The sequence below is a fragment of the Protomyctophum parallelum genome (genome assembly GCF_964188405.1).
Source record: "Protomyctophum parallelum genome assembly, chromosome: 1".
Taxonomy (NCBI): Eukaryota; Metazoa; Chordata; class Actinopteri; order Myctophiformes; family Myctophidae; genus Protomyctophum; species Protomyctophum parallelum.
The window spans coordinates 100738220-100744219 of NC_139697.1; positions in this window are offsets into that span (position 1 = coordinate 100738220).

The window sequence follows — 6000 nt, forward strand, 5'->3', positions numbered from 1 at the left end:
TTGACCATGGGCTATAGCCCATATCGTATGGCATACTATAGCACGCCGTTTTTCATCGTTTTTGAGGAATTGAAAAAAATTCAAAAATTCAAAAAGTTGGGTTATAGCCCATCGTTTTTTGAATTTTTGATATTTTTTTTTATCCTCGTTTTTCATCACTTTTGACCATGGGCTATAGCCCATATCATATGGCATACTATAGCACGCCGTTTTTCATAATTTTTGAGGATTTGAAAAAAAAAAATCAAAATTTCAAAAAGTTGGGTTATAGCCCATCGTTTTTTGAATTTTTGAAAAAAAACATTATCCTCGTTTTTCATCATTTTTGACCATGGGCTATAGCCCATATCGTATGGCATACTATAGCACGCCGTTTTTCATCGTTTTTGAGGAATTGAAAAAAAATCTAAATTTCAAAAAGTTGGGTTATAGCCCATCGTTTTTTTATTTTTATTTTTATTTTTATCCTCGTTTTTCATCATTTTTGACCATGGGCGTAGCCCATATCGTATGGCATACTATAGCACGCCGTTTTTCATCGTTTTTGAGGAATTGAAAAAAATTCAAAAATTCAAAAAGTTGGGTTATAGCCCATCGTTTTTTGCATTTTTGAAAAAAAATAATTATCCTCGTTTTTCATCATTTTTGACCATGGGCTATAGCCCATATTGTATGGCATACTATAGCACGCCGTTTTTCATCGTTTTTGAGGAATTGAAAAAAATTCAAAATTTCAAAAAGTTGGGTTATAGCCCATCGTTTTTTGAATTTTAGATTTTTTTTTTTATCCTCGTTTTTCATCATTTTTGACCATGGGCTATAGCCCATATCGTATGGCATGCTATAGCACGCCGTTTTTCATCGTTTTTGAGGAATTGAAAAAAATTGTAAATTTCAAAAAGTTGGGTTATAGCCCATCGTTTTTTGAATTTTTGAAAAAAAAAATTATCCTCGTTTTTCATCATTTTTGACCATGGGCTATAGCCCATATCGTATGGCATACTATAGCACGCCGTTTTTCATCGTTTTTGAGGAATTGAAAAAAATTCAAAAATTCAAAAAGTTGGGTTATAGCCCATCGTTTTTTGCATTTTTGAAAAAAAATAATTATCCTCGTTTTTCATCATTTTTGACCATGGGCTATAGCCCATATTGTATGGCATACTATAGCACGCCGTTTTTCATCGTTTTTGAGGAATTGAAAAAAATTCAAAATTTCAAAAAGTTGGGTTATAGCCCATCGTTTTTTGAATTTTAGATTTTTTTTTTTATCCTCGTTTTTCATCATTTTTGACCATGGGCTATAGCCCATATCGTATGGCATGCTATAGCACGCCGTTTTTCATCGTTTTTGAGGAATTGAAAAAAATTGTAAATTTCAAAAAGTTGGGTTATAGCCCATCGTTTTTTGAATTTTTGAAAAAAAAAATTATCCTCGTTTTTCATCATTTTTGACCATGGGCTATAGCCCATATCGTATGGCATACTATAGCACGCCGTTTTTCATCGTTTTTGAGGAATTGAAAAAAATTCAAAAATTCAAAAAGTTGGGTTATAGCCCATCGTTTTTTGCATTTTTGAAAAAAAATAATTATCCTCGTTTTTCATCATTTTTGACCATGGGCTATAGCCCATATTGTATGGCATACTATAGCACGCCGTTTTTCATCGTTTTTGAGGAATTGAAAAAAATTCAAAATTTCAAAAAGTTGGGTTATAGCCCATCGTTTTTTGAATTTTAGATTTTTTTTTTATCCTCGTTTTTCATCATTTTTGACCATGGGCTATAGCCCATATCGTATGGCATACTATAGCACGCCGTTTTTCATCGTTTTTGAGGAATTGAAAAAAATTGTAAATTTCAAAAAGTTGGGTTATAGCCCATCGTTTTTTGAATTTTTGAAAAAAAAAATTATCCTCGTTTTTCATCATTTTTGACCATGGGCTATAGCCCATATCGTATGGCATACTATAGCACGCCGTTTTTCATCGTTTTTGAGGAATTGAAAAAAATTCAAAATTTAAAAAAGTTGGGTTATAGCCCATCGTTTTTTGAGTTTTTGATTATTTTTTTTTATCCTCGTTTTTCATCATTTTTGACCATGCCGTTGGCATAGCGTAGCGGCGTAGCCCATATCGTATGGCATACTATAGCACGCCGTTTTTCATCGTTTTTGAGGAATTGAAAAAAAATCAAAATTTCAAAAAGTTGGGTTATAGCCCATCGTTTTTTGAATTTTTGATTTTTTTTTTATCCTCGTTTTTCATAATTTTTGACCATGGGCTATAGCCCATATCATATGGCATACTATAGCACGCCATTTTTCATCATTTTTGAGGATTTGAAAAAAAAAATCAAAATTTCAAAAAGTTGGGTTATAGCCCATCGTTTTTTGAATTTTTGAAAAAAAACATTATCCTCGTTTTTCATCATTTTTGACCATGGGCTATAGCCCATATCGTATGGCATACTATAGCATGCCGTTTTTCATCGTTTTTGAGGAATTGAAAAAAATTGTAAATTTCAAAAAGTTGGGTTATAGCCCATCGTTTTTTGAATTTTTGAAAAAAATAATTATCCTCGTTTTTTATCATTTTTGACCATGGGCTATAGCCCATATCGTATGGCATACTATAGCACGCCGTTTTTCATCGTTTTTGAGGAATTGAAAAAAAATCTAAATTTCAAAAAGTTGGGTTATAGCCCATCGTTTTTTGAATTTTTGGAAAAAAAAATTATCCTCGTTTTTCATCATTTTTGAATCATGGGCTATAGCCCATATCGTATGGCATACTATAGCACGCCGTTTTTCATAGTTTTTGAGGATTTGAAAAAAATTCAAAAAGTTGGGTTATAGCCCATCGTTTTTTGAATTTTTGAATTCATTTTTTATCCTCGTTTTTCATAATTTTTGACCATGGGCTATAGCCCATATCGTATGGCATACTATAGCACGCCGTTTTACATCATTTTTGAGGATTTGAAAAAAAATAAAAATTTCAAAAAGTTGGGTTATAGCCCATCGTTTTTTGATTTTTTTTTTTATCCTCGTTTTTCATCATTTTTGACCATGGGCTATAGCCCATATCGTATGGCATACTATAGCACGCCGTTTCTCATCGTTTTTGAGGAAATGGAAAAAAAAATCAAAATTTCAAAAAGTTGGGTTATAGCCCATCGTTTTTTGAATTTTTGAAAAAAAAGAAATCCTCGTTTTTTATCATTTTTGACCATGGGCTATAGCCCATATCGTATGGCATACTATAGCACGCCGTTTTTCATAGTTTTTGAGGAATTGAAAAAAATTGTAAATTTCAAAAAGTTGGGTTATAGCCCATCGTTTTTTGAATTTTTGAATTTTTTTTTTATCCTCGTTTTTCATCATTTTTGACCATGGGCTATAGCCCATATCATATGGCATACTATAGCACGCCGTTTTTCATCATTTTTGAGGATTTGAAAAAAAATCTAAATTTCAAAAAGTTGGGTTATAGCCCATCGTTTTTTGAATTTTTGAAATAAAACATTATCCTCGTTTTTCATCATTTTTGACCATGGGCTATAGCCCATATCGTATGGCATACTATAGCACGCCGTTTTTCATCATTTTTGAGGATTTGAAAAAAAATCAAAATTTCAAAAAGTTGGGTTATAGCCCATCGTTTTTTGAATTTTTGAAAAAAAGAATTATCCTTGTTTTTTATCATTTTTGACCATGGGCTATAGCCCATATCGTATGGCATACTATAGCACGCCGTTTTTCATCATTTTTGAGGATTTGAAAAAAAAAAAAAATTTAAAAAAGTTGGATTATAGCCCATCGTTTTTTGAATTTTTGAAAAAAAACATTATCCTCGTTTTTCATCATTTTTGACCATGGGCTATAGCCCATATCGTATGGCATACTATAGCACACCGTTTTTCATCGTTTTTGAGGAATTGAAAAAAAATCCAAATTTCAAAAAGTTGGGTTATAGCCCGTCGTTTTTTGAATTTTTGATTTAATTTTTTAGCCTCGTTTTTCATCATTTTTGACCATGAGCTATAGCCCATATCGTATGGCATACTATAGCACGCCGTTTCTCATCGTTTTTGAGGAATTGAAAAAAATTCAAAATTTCAAAAAGTTGGGTTATAGCCCATCGTTTTTTGAATTTTTGAAAAAAAACATTATCCTCGTTTTTCATCATTTTTGACCATGGGCTATAGCCCATATCGTATGGCATACTATAGCACACGGTTTTTCATAGTTTTTGAGGAATTGAAAAAAAAATCCAAATTTCTAAAAGCTATAGTATGCCATACGATATGGGCTATAGCCCATGGCCAAAAATGATGAAAAACGAGGATTTTTCTTTTTTCAAAAATTCAAAAAACGATGGGCTATAACCCATGTTTTTTGAAATTTTGAAATTTTTTCAAATCCTCAAAAATGATGAAAAACTGCGTGCTATAGTATGCCGTATGGTAGGGGCTATAGCCCATGTTTAAAAATGATGAAAAACGAGGTTTAAAAAAAAAATCAAAATTTCAAAAAAACGATGGGCTATAACCCATGTTTTTTTAAATTTAGTTTTTTTTTTTAATCCTCAAAAATGATGAAAAATGGCGTGTTATAGTATGCCGTACGGTAGGGGCTATAGCCCATGTTTAAAAATGATGAAAAACGAGGTTTAAATTTTTTTCAAAATTTAAAAAAAACGATGGGCTATAACCCATGTTTTTTGAAATTTTGAATTTTTTTCAAATCCTCAAAAATGATGAAAAACGGCGTGTTATAGTATGCCGTACGGTAGGGGCTATAGCCCATGTTTAAAAATGATGAAAAACGAGGTTTAAATTTTTTTCAAAATTTAAAAAAAACGATGGGCTATAACCCATGTTTTTTGAAATTTTGATTTTTTTTTAAATCCTCAAAAATGATGAAAAACGGCGTGTTATAGTATGCCGTGCGGTAGGGGCTATAGCCCATGTTTAAAAATGATGAAAAACGAGGTTTAAAAAAAATTAAAAATTTAAAAAAAACGATGGGCTATAACCCATGTTTTTTTTAATTTTGAATTTTTTTCACATTCTCAAAAATGATGAAAAACGGCGTGTTATAGTATGCCGTACGGTAGGGGCTATAGCCCGGGTTTAAAAATGATGAAAAACGAGGTTTAAAAAAAAAATCAAAATTTAAAAAAAAACGATGGGCTATAACCCATGTTTTTTGAAATTTTGAATTTTTTTTAAATCCTCAAAAATGATGAAAAACGGCGTCCTATAGTATGCCGTACGGTAGGGGCTATAGCCCATGTTTAAAAATGATGAAAAACGAGGTTTAAAATTTTTTTTAAATTAAAAGAAAAACGATGGGCTATAACCCATGTTTTTTTATTTTTTTTATTTTTTTTAAATCCTCAAAAATGATGAAAAACGGCGTGTTATAGTATGCCGTACGGTAGGGGCTATAGCCCATGTTCAAAAATGATGAAAAACGAGGTTTAAAAAAAATCAAAATTTCAAAAAAACGATGGGCTATAACCCATGTTTTTTGATTTTTTTTTATTTTTTTTAAATCCACAAAAATGATGAAAAACGGCGTGTTATAGTATGCCGTACGGTAGGGGCTATAGCCCATGTTCATAAATGATGAAAAACGAGGTTTAAAAAAAAATCAAAATTAAAAAAAAAACAATGGGCTATAACCCATGTTTTTTGAATTTTGAATTTTTTTTCAAATCCTCAAAAATGATGAAAAACGAGGATTTTTAAATCCTGTAATATAACTGTAGGGAGTACAAACACAGTAAGGAACCTGGGGGTTATCTATGAAAAGGCAACACAATGAGCAGAAAATAAACCATGGAAATACAACAAATTGAGCAGAGCACCGCAGGGACTTGAACCCCGTTCTGGAAAACCAGGAAGTACCACACCAGTGCCTTGGTTTTTGTTTTGTTGTAATTTACAGGTCCATCTCGAATAAAACTAAAAACTCTAATAAAACTAAAAAC